The sequence below is a fragment of the Halichoerus grypus genome, chromosome 5 (assembly GCF_964656455.1).
Source record: "Halichoerus grypus chromosome 5, mHalGry1.hap1.1, whole genome shotgun sequence".
NCBI classification, from domain to species: Eukaryota; Metazoa; Chordata; class Mammalia; order Carnivora; family Phocidae; genus Halichoerus; species Halichoerus grypus.
This window is the reverse complement of record NC_135716.1, coordinates 68,897,873-68,910,795: the sequence shown is the minus strand read 5'-3', so window position 1 is coordinate 68,910,795 and position 12,923 is coordinate 68,897,873. Positions and strand designations below refer to the sequence as shown.

Sequence of the window (12,923 nt, the reverse complement as noted above, 5' to 3'; positions counted from 1 at the left end):
CATGTCTCGCACACCTACTCTTGGACAAGTATGTCACATGCATCATCTCCCTTCTTCCAAGAACATTGCAAGTTAGACAATGATTATGCCCAATTTGTAAGTAGGGCAACAGACTCAGGGAGTTTTGTAAACCTGCCCAATACCATAGCTGTAGCAAATGGGGGAAGCAGAAATTCCAACCCAAATTCAATGTTAAAGGTCAGCCTCCTGCTGTGTTGCCTTGCGATTCAGGGAATACCGGATCCGGGCACATGGCAGAATATCCTGAAAGTGCCCAAAATGAGGGTGTGGGACCCCGGCTAAGGGTGAAGAGGAGCAAGACATTACTGGTGTCTTTCCTAATAGGGCACATTCTGTGGTTTAGGTGGAGGTAGAGTTTGACTTGGAAGGTGAGGGTTGTCTTGGACACACCGGATGGGCGGGATTAGCAGGTTAGACCTGGTCAAGGTGGGCAGGAGGCTCTATCTCTTCAGCATTGTTTGCTTGTTTGTTTGCTATCCTGTTTGACCTTGTCCTGGCCAATCTTACTCTTTTTATCACCTCCCTTATCTCCTTCCAAGAGCTGTCTTTTCTTCCTTCAATGCATCGTTCAAATCCATTACTTCCGTAAAGCCTCCTTCCAACTGCAAATTCCCCGAAACCTCAGAAGTTCTCCAGCATGCGTGTTCATTTCTAATCTGCCTGAGATGGGATTTCTATGTGTTTTTCATTTGTGTAGTCCTGTTTTCCCACTTATGCGGGTTGTCTTTCAGTGGGAGGTAAATCTCCTGGAGGCCAAGATTTATTTGTCTTTTGTTCTTAGCTTCCCTCCTTGCCCTGCAGTCTGTTTATGCTGGACATTTGGTAAATGCCACAGACCAACTCAGAGGCATGTTGTGAGGAATAAATTAAGGCAATAAACTTAATGAATGACAATCCACGAAAGCTCTGCAGGGTGGTGCACTGGGTCTAAAAGGAAATTTTTATTATTATGGCTGCAAGTTGGACCTATGCATTCTTCCACTTTTTGTCTTTATTTTTACTGAAGAATTTTTTGTCCCTCCCTTTTGACATTTCTGTATTTTCCCTCTGGTTTTCTTTCCTCATTTATTTTTCCCCCAGTATTTCCTTCTAATGATCTCCTTTGTTTTAATTTAATTTTGTATCTTCTCAGATAATCATGTAAATAGTTTCAAAAGTCAAATGGTAATAGCCTTTGAAGAGTAGGCAACATCTTTCCACCTCTCTCTCTCCCTCTAATTCCCACATGCATAATTTAGTTTTAGTTACTATTCAGTAATTCTACTGTGAAAGTTTAACCCCAATTTGCACAGAAATTTCCCTCTTCCCAACCTCCCCAAATTGTTAAAACACAATTTGGGGCTAAATCAATATTTAATGTCTATATTATTATAACTATATAAATGTTATTCATAGCTGAGCCACATAAAAAACTGATTAATATTTTAAAGGTTTTTTTAAAAGGAAAAAAATCTATGATGACCTTTCCTTCCTTATATAGCATTTCCCATTCCTTAAGTTAATAATTGCTTTTGTAACAGTTTACTTGACATTCTGTGCATTTAGTACTGCCCTTAGACCCAGGCAAAAGAGCCCCTTGCCCTTGGCTGTGAGCTTTAGACTCTGGCCTGCCCCCATCTTTACCCCTTCATGGCAAGGGATCCATGGAGGCTGAGGCCATGGAGACATGTCCACCTGGAACCTATGCCCCTCTGTCCTCCTAGACCTTGCTTGCTCCTGAGACTCTGGACTCCACAAGTTCCTGCCCAGATGGTCCCAATGCCCCTTTCGGGTCCCTTTTGGTAAAAGCAGAAGGTGCTACTATGTGTACACTCCCAGGCCAAGGACTGACCCAGGGGCAGCTGTTAAAGTAACATCCATGGGTCTGTGCATCTCATGGTGGAGGAAAGAGCCAGGGCGGGGGGAAGCCGGTGGGCTATGGGCTGTGGGACAGAGGTCTCCGTCCTACTCTTGGCTTGGCCTGCAAATGTTAGGGGCCAGTGCATGTGCACCTGTCAGTAACTCACTCCCAGCACATGATGGGGCTAAATCTCTCAGTTCCTTCAAACACAATTGCTAATATCTCTGTTTTGTTTTGTTAGGGAAGTCCTTTCTTTACAGTTGTCCAAACCCACCAGCTTACCGGACGGCTGCTCCACATCACCAGCCTTCTCCATCCTTTTTATTTTCATTATTTTTTAAAAGATTTATTTATTTTGACCCATTTAGAATGATAAAATGACCTATTTTGGTTTTTACCCCTGTTAACATTCTTTGCAGTGAAGTCTACTTTATCTATTAATATAGCTATTCTATTTCTCTTTTCATTAATGTTCACATGATAATTCTTTTCTGTGAAATAATAATGAATAAATAATAGGTTATTTTAAACCTAAAAAAATAAGATTTGTTTATTATTTATTTGAGAGAGAGAGCGAGCACACACGTACAAGTGGGGGGAGGGGCAGAGGGAGAGAGAGAATCTCAAGCAGACTCTCCGCTGAGCTCAGAGCCCAATGCAGGGCTCGATCTCAGGACCCATGAGATCATGACCTGGGCCAAATCCAAAAGTCGGACACTTAACCCACTGAGCCACCCAGGCGCCTCTTTCTTCCCCATCCTTTTTAAAACCTTTTGCTTCTCCTTTGTCATGTCTCTGCTATTTTCTGGATCTCCTGACTTCCTCTTTCTTGGTTTATTTCAGAGCTTTTTTGAGGGTGCATGGGAGATACACTAGAGGTCGAAAAATATTTTACTTCATCCTTACACTAAGCTTGGTATCAAATTTGTAGGTTGGAAATTGTTTTCCTTCAGAATTTTGAAGGTATTGCTTTATGGTCTTCAAGCTTCCAATATTGCTGTGAAATCCAATGATATTTAAATCCTGTGTCCTTCCAGTTCTTCTCTCCTGGAGTCTCTGTCAGGAAACATGTCCTGGTGTTCTGTAACTTCATCCTGATATGTGTGGTCTGGGTCTTTTTCATTTGCTCGGCTGAATACTCTATGAGCCCATTCAATCTGAAAATTCACATGCTTAAGTCCATGGAAAGTTTTTTATTTTATTATCATTTTTTTGTTGTTAAATCTCCTCCTTCATTTTCTCTGATTTTGATTTTTGTTAATTTTTATTCATTGAATACTTGCTTTGTAGGAGTTATAAAATTTTTTAACGTTTTTTTCCACTTTTTGAATTTGTTTGTCTTTTTGTTCTATTTTCCTTTTTATTTTTGAGATTTCCTTGATGTGTCCTCCTCATCCTTTTCTGCATTTTTCATATAGGATGTCGTAGTTTTCTACAAATACCTGGTTGTTGTTAACAGCATCTTATGTTTTTTCCCCCCGAGAGATGCGATATTTTTATGATCTCTCTGGGGATATTAATTACAATTCTTTTTGCATTTTCTCATTTTCTCCAAGTTAATTGTTTCCTCATTTGTCCCTAATCCTTGGCCAAGGCATCCTTCAGAGTGGGAGCACTAAGGACCCATTTGGAAGTTGTGCGTGCACGAGAGGGGCCTGCACCTTGGTGAGCTCCTTGGTCGCATGACAGGGGAGCAAGCTGCCTTTTTCCCTGGAGGACTCCCAAATGTCCGTGTCCATAGGTCTTTTTTCCTTTGCAAGTCTGTCCTCCCAATCTCCTGACCATGGGGGAGGGTGGCTGCCAGCTCTCTGGGAGTTGAGTGGGGGAAGGAGAGCAGGTGGTTTTGCAGTTTCAAAAATAGACTTTCACTTAACCCCTATTTGGCCCTTGGCCGAGGCCTCAGCTGGGCTTGGTGCCCCAAAACCTGTCTCTGTTCCAACCCCCAGAGAGTAAACTGTCCCTCTTCTGCTGAGTGGGCATCTGGGTGTCTAACTGTTCCTTTAAACTCGTTCCACGGACTCCCCTTGTTTTCACCACCTGTCCCTGCCTTCAGAGGAGACTCTACCTCCTGAGCGTTTCCAGGCACACGCTGACTTGCTTCTTACTGGCTTCCTTTCTCTGGTCCTATCACATCAGCAGCCACTGGTGCATCTTCTTGCCAACCCCCAAAATTTGTTGGTATTTCTCCATATGTTCTCTTTGTTCCCTAGGTTTATGCATTAAGAAAAAATTCCTTTACTCTTCTGTAAATGGAGCTTAAATGGAGAAGAAATAAACTCACAGGTTCAATCTGCCATGTTTAACTGGAAGCTCTATGACATTGTAGCTTTGTTCGTATTTTTTTATACTTTCCTGTGTCTATTATGAATAATGCGAGTTAGCATCTAAAATACCTATGGATTGTCTTTAATGTCATTAAAGTTTTTGAGTTCTTTATTTTCGTATGCATTTACTGATTATGTTTTCTTATTACATTGCTTCAGAAGTAAAAAAAAATTTTTTTAAAATACCTTTGAATTAGGGCAAGAATAAAGTATGGGACAATTTGAAAGTTTAATAATGTATCTACATATCCAATGATAAATAGGTAAACATCATAGTTAGAAGCAATTATAATCAGAAAATTTCTTTAAAAATCAAGGCCCTACCCTAATTGTGCCACCAGTGAGTCCTGTAAAGATCTTACGGATAAGAGAACAGGCTGACTTAAAGGTTCATGACTAACTGAAGCCTGCCAGAAAAATAAAATAGAAAGGAAACTTTGGGGTTAATTATTAATTAACACTGGGTTTCAGAATTGACAAAAACAACAACAGTTCAAATTTTTCCAAGACCCTACTGTGGAGGGGCACCTGGGTGGCTCAGTCGTTAAGCGTCTGCCTTCGGCTCAGGTCATGATCCCAGGGTCCTGGGATCGAGTCCCACATCGGGCTTCCTGCTCGGCAGGAAGCCTGCTTCTCCCTCTCCCACTCCCCCTGCTTGTGTTCCTGCTCTCGCTATCTCTCTCTCTGTCAAATAAATAAATAAAAATCTTAAAAAAAAAAAAAAAAAAAGACCCTACTGTGGAAGAATATATTGTCAAATAAAAAAATAAATCTGGACTTATTAAGGAGAGACTTTATTCAAAAAGATTATTGCAAAGTGGACAAATAATTTTTTTTTTTACAATTCAAGATTTATATGTTTAAGCTATTTATTTTAAATTGCATGATGCTGAAGCCAGTCTAAAGGAATTCAAACACATGCAACTGCAAGGTAATTCAATGAGTTGCTTTTTTTAAGAAACATATTTGTAGAGCAAAAATAATTAATAAATTAACTAAATAATTAAAAATCCCTAGCCCATAGAGTGTCTGGGTGGCTCAGTGGGTTAAGCGTCCTACTGTGGATTTCAGCTCAGATCATGGTCTCAGGGTCCCGAGATGGAGCCTCATGAGGGGCTCCGCACTGGGCGTGGAGCCTACTTAAAAATCTCTCTCTCCCTCACCCTCTATCCCTCCCCCTGCTCACTCTCTCTCTCTACAAAAAAATAAATGAATAAAATAAAAAAATAAAAAATCCCCAGCTCACAATTTGTACGATGCAATCACCCTGTTGAGTATGCAGGAAGCCATGGGCATGTGGGGCAGGAGCTGGGCTGGGCAGCTGTGCTCTGCAGAAGTACCTTTCGCTTACTGATGACACGTGAGGTGGAAAAATCTTGAGTCCCTTATTGCAATAGGGGGAGGAGAACGAGTGCAATAAGGAGAACACTCTGAACATGAATCTGCAAGTGTCTCAAGGGTTGGGCAAAAAGGGGTTTTCTTGTATAGGGAAGAGCACACAGGACCAAAAAGAACAGATGTGGGGAAATAGGATTAAAGTCTGCCCAGGATCAATAATAGATCAGAGAAAGTTTTACCCTGAGACCAGGTGAGGATGATCCAAAGTTCAGGTCCTAGGGGAAGGAAGGAATCATAACCAAATTTGGTTAATAAGCATTTTGCTCTACTGCTCAGTGGGGACCATCGGTTCAACCTAATCATTAATGAGGCAAAGAGTGGGAAGCTGGAGGGTGTGTGCCTGTCTTGTCACAGGGAAATCAGGGGTGGGCATCTGTGTGAGTCTCACCTAAGTCTTATGGGAAAGGTGGTTCTTTGCAGTCTGCCCTTGTTTCCTGGATCACAAAGGATGGGAAGATTCCTTAACCTTTGCTGTTTTCCAGGATCACAGAAAGTGGGTAAATTTCAACACTGTCAACATGAAAAAGCAAGATGGTTACCCCTGAAAAAATACGTGGCTACAGAGGGTGATATCTGAAAGTAGTTCCATACACGGTGGAGTAAGTGCTGTGATCAATAAATATGCAGGTTGCCATGGCAATGCAGAGGAGAGGCACCTCACATGGGGGGAGGGGCAGTCAGTGAGAACTGCACTGGGTCTTAACGGATGACCAGGGTCTCTCCGTGACGGGAGCTGGGCGTCAGCCCTGTGTCAGGACATACCGGTGAGGACCGTGAAGGTGACTGTGCTTTGTAAACTTTATGCAGCGAAGCCTGTGTTCAGGTGAACTGGGGAAAAAGAGTCTTTCTTGGCTGATGAGAGATTTTTCTACTCCTTAGGGCTGTTATACCAATTTTCTTCAGAGTAGGAGTCTATTTGTAAATACATAATAGAAACCTAGGTAATACGTATGAATTTATCTAGAGTTTATTTTCCAATTTAAGGCTTTTGTTGTCTTTTGGCATCAAACATCACATTTCAAAAGCGTCAAACTTCTACATTACTCCTTTTGAGAAACAGACTGCAGCAAAAGCAAATTTCTTCTCTGCACTCCAAACGCAGAGCAGAGCCTTTAGGGGACAGGTAGCAAAGGGTCCAGGGACAGCACGCCTTTTCCTCGGCTTGGTGTTTATGTCTGACCGGCTTGCTGGAGGGATATCTGTTTGTCAGAACTCAACCAGGAGGCACCTTCAGGTGACCTGAAGGACACTTTTGGGGGGTTAAGGGGTTAAACAAAGGACACTTTTGGGGGTTCAGGGGTTAAAGACCAAGGTCAGAGCACAGGTAGACACTGTCTGAGAAGAGAGGCAGGTCACCCTCAGCAGAATTCAGTGAGTAAGATTCACTGAGGAAAACAAGAGGGTGGGCTCAGGCTTCTATATACGTGCTGGGCTCTCCTTCCCACGGTGAGCTGCCAATCTGGGTTGGAGACTTGCAGCAGACCCAGAGCTGCCCCTAACAATTGTTATTGGGGCATATAGGGGCATCAAACTTCCCAACAGAGTGTAAAGTCTTGCCTTACATCCATCCTTGAGAATTTCCAGGATTTAATCCAATTCGAGCCTCACATTTCCCTCTATGAATGATATAGTTCTGTTTTGTTATTTGATCTCTGTAGCTTTTCTTGTAACTTCTCAAATGCTAGTCATTTGTCACAAAGAGGGAAACAAAAGTGATTTTACAAATACCGGGAGAGGAAAACACATGTCCTAAATTTAGAGTCCAGGGCCAGTCATGAATGTTTCTTTGGCTTCAAGTTTGGTCCTCACCCCCAGCGAGTCTGTCTGCCCAGCACCCTGGGCAGGTGCCGTGGAAGTGAGCACAGCCCTCACTGCCCTGTCACGCTGGTCTCTGTGGGAAGAAGTGTGTGTATCAGAGGAGGAGGTGAGCAAAACGAAAGGAGGAGATTTAGGGGAGTTAAAAGTTAGTAATAATAGTAATAAATAATCCCAGAGAATGAGAAAGGACCTACCTTAAAAAAAAAAGGACCTACCTAAAAAAAAAGGACCTACCTAAAAAAAAAGGACCTACTTAAAAAAAAAGGACCTACCTAAAAATCAATAGCATGGCCTAGAAAAAAAATAAGGTTGGAGGTAAGATGGCAGATAAAAAAGCTCATGAACCTGGAGATTCATTAAGATTGACAAAGGTAGGAAGTGCAAAATATAGGCATCTAAGGAAGGGTGAAAAATGAATGTGATCTACCAGTGATGAATAAACAAGAAAAAGTAGATTAAAAGTAAAATAAACTTCAGAAACCAAAAATACAGAGGGATAGTTTATGGCAGGAAGAGCAAATTGGGAAACACAAGGTGAATTCAGCATTGGCCTTAGTTGGTAATTCATTCAATGTCCCAGGGTAAAGATCACGTGGCTTTCTTGGCTTCCCTTTCTCGAACTGTGAAGTCAGTTTGTAATTCAGATGTGGATGCCTGACTACAGTAACTAACAAAGGTGATCATCTGTACCACCCAGATGTCCACGTTGACCACAAGATCAAGAAAACCAGGGGATCAGTACTAGTGGCTCTTAATTCTTGTCTACTCCAACCTTTTCTGGCCCAAGGTAGTAAGCACTTCTAAGCATGAGAGTTAGCCTGACCTATGTCGTGGGGAGATCCCAAGCACGTCTGCTGGTAGTTCAGATATCTCATGCCACAAGTGGGTGAGTTACAGAATAATTCCCCTTGCAATGGGATCCTTGGTTTGCCCTAGTACCCACCAGGTTTGCTAGATGCTTCCAGGTCTTATTTAGCCTACAATTGCCGGCTGCACTTGGAGCCCAGATCCTGGTTGGGGCTTTCATGCTGCCAGCTTTGGACAGCCCCTCCTCCTCTTACTGGAGCCATTTCTTCAAATGAACTGCCCTCTCCACATCCCAGAAACAACCAAGACACCTGCCATGTTTTAGAGATTTCTGGGGCTGTGTCCTGCCTTGCAGATGGGCCCCACCCCAACCCCCCGATGTGACCAATTGCAATACTGTGATCTGCGGTGTGGGCTGCTAAGTGTTTTTACCTACAGCCACTTAATCTGCAAAACAGATGTGTGAGGCAGGCTGCTGTAGGACTTCATTTTCAAGATGAAGAAGCTCAAGTCCAGAATTGTTACATAACTTGCCCAAGGTCATGGGCTCTAGATCCTGGCCTGGGTGACATCGAGAGCTGACGCCACCTCATACCAATGACTAGAGAATACTTACTCTCAAGGTCTCATTTTAAAAATGATGCTAATGAAAGCAAAGGTCGCCGAAATGGATTTGCCTAAGATTATACATGAGGTTGGTGGCAAAATTGGCTTTTAAAAGATCCCCTCACTCCCAGACAGGTGACCTGAAGCAGGAGGCCTTGAGACTCGGCACCGTGAAGTGGGCAGTCTCAGTGATTTTTAGTCTCTCTCTATGTCTTCAGGAAAAATTCCAGACCCTTAGCGTGAGCATGGAGCCCGGGGCAGCCCCTCTTCTCTCACTGTGCCTTGTATCCCCGCAATGCCAGGCACAGACTCTCCACTTCTGCAAAGACTTCAATTGGATTGAATTGTTAGGACTGTGTGCTTCTTTATTTCTGGATGGGGAAATGGAAATAAAGGCTATCATTTGCTAAGTGTTTGCGATTTCCAGACACTGTAATAGGCACTTTTTAAAACCGACTGGTGGTTCTCAAACTTGAGGGCACATCAGGACCACCTGGAAGGCTTGTAAAACTGAAAATTGCTGGGCCTCATCCCCCACCCTCACCCCCACAGACCCCTTGCCCAGAGTTTCTGGCTCAGTAGACCTAGGGTGGAGTCTGAAATTTTGCATTTCTAAAAAACGTCAAGGTGATGTTGCTGCTGGTCCAGGGACAGCACTCTGAGGATCACAATACTCTCAACCCACTAGGGTGCTATGATCCTCTTCCTTTGATAGAAGAGGGAATTGTGGCTCAGAAATGTCAGGTAAATTCCTAAGATTCCCCAGCTGAATAAGGATGTAGGATCCTAGCACAGAATTTTCTGCTTCCCAAACCGGGTCTTTGTTCTTTCAAAAGTCATCTTCCTCTCCAGTATGCAACAAAATTTTCAAGAAGCAGCAGGAGGAATGCCTTTCCTTCCTGGCGTAGGAACTGCACACAGTTCTGAGCTGAGCTCGGGGCGTGGGAAACTGGCAGAGGGAGCGCTGCTCTGGTTTGATGCTCGGTGGCAAAGCACAGATGAGTCAAGGTGCGAGGTACAGCCAGCTCACCCTTCCCTGTTTTCCCAGGTCAGCAGGCTTGGTTAAAAAAAAAAAAAAAAAGAGGAGGTGTTTTGTTCCTCTATGTGTATTTATTTTGAGGGCATGAGGATGCTTTGAAGATGAGGGAAGAGAGAGAGTTGGAGAGGCTCCCTCAGGCATGACCCTTGTGGGTCTCCCTTTACTGTCCCCCCATCCTCCACAAGTAGAAACAAGGGGACCGTGGTGGCCCAAGGAAAGTGCACAACAGACCTCTCTCCCCGGTAGCAATCTGAGCACTTTGCAGGGTGAACATAGCCACATGGACAGAACAGAAAGGCAGATGGCCTAGGCATCAGCACTAAGGCACTAGGAATTTTGCTTAGGATGCAAAAGATCTTTATTTTCAAGCAGTTAAGAACCAGGCAAGCGCCTGACCACCTATGGGCAGCTATGAGCCCTGAGTGAGTTATGAGCCCTGAGTAGCCCAGCCAGAGTCAGACCTGTGATCTTGTCCTGTGTCCCAGGAAGGTCATTGTGCCTGCCATATGTCCCTCACTGGGCTTCAACTGAGAGACCCGGAATCCCCAGACATATTTGAGAGTTACCTCACCATATTGAAATATTTGGCTTGTATCTCAACATCAAACAAGTACTCAGGAGAGTTACACTTCAGGCAAGCTGATGGACCATTTAAAAGGAAAAAAAAGAAAGAAAGAAAGAAAAAAAGAAAGAAAGAAAGAAAAAGAAAGAAAGAAAGAAAGAAAGAAAGAAAGAAAGAAAGAAAGAAAGAAAGAAAGAAAGAAGTAACGAACATCTTCTAATTCTCTAACAGTGCTAGGTACATTTCTATTTTTTTTTTTTAAGATTTTATTTATTTATTTGACAGAGAGAGACACAGCGAGAGAGGGAACACAAGCAGGGAAGTGGGACAGGGAGAAGCAGGCTTCCCGCCGAGCAGGGACCCCGATGCGGGGCTTGATCCCAGGACCCTGGGATCATGACCTGAGCCTAAGGCAGACACTCAATGACTGAGCCACACAGGCGCCCCCACATTTCTAATTTGAATAAATTTTGATATATTGTTGAAAGCAAGCAGAAATTACATTTCTGAATCTCTTTTTAAAAAATGGTTCACTAATTTAAAAATGCTGGGATAGAATGTCAGGTTGGCAGCCTGGAGAATGTAAAGATACTGTGTATTTCCTGGTTTCTGCTTTGTTTTGTTTGGTAAACCAGGTGTCCATATGTCAGCTCAGCTCAGGCAGGATATAGGATGTTAATGGTCCTCTCTTAAAAGTATTGTTGATAAAAACATACACCTTTAAAATGCACTGAAAAGAATAAATTATGCCTAGTACGTAGACGATAGAAAACATTTCCTTTTCAGCTTCTTGATGTTTTCAGTGTTTGTCATTTCCAGCCACCACAACAGAATGAATTCTGTTCTACATGCTGATAAGTCCATCATTCTGTTTAGAGGGAATCGGGTTTGAAATTGCTCTGGGAACTGAAATTGGATGGAAGCGCAAAGCTGTTAAAAATAATAGACCGGTGTTAAAACCCAAAAATGAAGAAGCTGTCCTCTGGCCCCACGTTCATTGTCCTCCGTGGGCCATTTTCCACACGTACAATGTGTTCACAGCTGGCTGTCCATTCTCTTTTGGGGCATTCGTGAATATGCATGCCCCAAATCCCAGGCCTGGCTCCCAGACCAGGAACTCACGTTCATGCCCTTTTCCTCCAGCATCTATGGGGAGGACCCCTAACCCATTCTGCCCTCACCATCTGGGGTGGCGGTTCGGGGAGGGGGGCACCTCTACCAGGGGCTGCATGCCGGCATGAATGGCAATCCAAGCTGGTTCTATTTGAGTGTCACTAAGATGGACTCTTCCCCAGGGCTCAGAATTTTGTCTCAGGAAAAAACAACGTATACACAGGAGACAGTCGGGCAGTATTTTAAGGCTGGAGGTGAATGCCAAGGTTGTGCTGGCAGATTGGAATAGAGCTACCAGACTCTCACCGATGGCTTTGAAGGGGATTTTGAGAAGCCTAGGGTGTGAATATCCCTGAGTGAAAACAGCTGCTGCCTCTTCCCTTTGAATGGATGCCGAACTCACTGCCACTTCCGAGAGAGGTGGCTTTGAGGGTTTTTAGTACTTGGCATTGAGGGGCAGACTCAAAAAGTCATGAGAGGGCCCCTGGGTGACTCAGTAGGTGAAGCGTCTGCCTTCGGCTCAGGTCATGATCTCAGGGTCCTGAGATTGAGCCCCACGTCGGGCTCCCTGCTCAGTGGGAAGCCTGCTTCTCCCTCTCCTACTCCCCCTGCTTGTGTTCCCTCTCTCTCTCTCTCTCTCTCTCTGTCAAATGAATTTTAAAAGTCTTAAGAGTCATCGGGGGGGGGGGGGTGTAGAAATCTCAAACCCCAGAAAAGCAAAAACAGAAAGTCCTGAGAATCTGCTAGTTGGCTCTTCTGACAGAAATCAGTAAGATTTTCAACCTTCAGCTAGGACCTTTGAGCACTTCAGATTCCTGAGGGGTGTTTGCAAGGAGCATGCCAGCTAGGGTGGTTTGCCCCAAACCTCTCTTAGCCCCAAGTATGGTGAACCGGGCCTCGATTACTCCCCTCTCCGTGGAGTATGCAGCCCATGGTCCCCTCTGCCTCTTGCCCAGGTCCCACTCTGCCTCCGTTCTGCCCCCTGCAGGAGGGAAAGAATTCTCCTCCCCAACCAGAGGGAGCTTAGGGCCCCTCTGATTGCATCTCTGGCCTGGTGGAAGGGGAGAGAAAAGAGAGCAGAGCCCTGCTAAGAGCAGAGGGGTGATGCGTGGGGAGAGGACTCACCTCTTACCCAATGAGGAGGTCTTAGCAGCGTGGTGGCTTAGCCAGAGAAATCTGATGTGAGCATTTATTGCCTCTATCCACTCTGCACACAACTCTGAGGGGAGCTGCCTGATCTGCCTCGTTGGCTGCTCTGTTTGCTATTTCACGGATCCCATGTGATGGCCTGCGAGGTTTTCTTCTCTGCCTTGCCCTGAATGTTAAGCTTGGGAACAAAAGCTGTGCTACCTTTGCACAGTGCATGGCACATGGAGTTTGGTTAACCTTTGCTGA

The 12,923-nt window shown here is 44.2% G+C and overlaps 1 protein-coding gene across 1 annotated transcript in view; it reads left to right on the top strand.

Annotated features, from left to right (window-relative positions):
- CLVS1 (clavesin 1) overlaps window positions 1-12,923 on the top strand; it is a 174,979-nt gene that overhangs the window by 41,506 nt on the left and 120,550 nt on the right. The window lies entirely within an intron of this gene.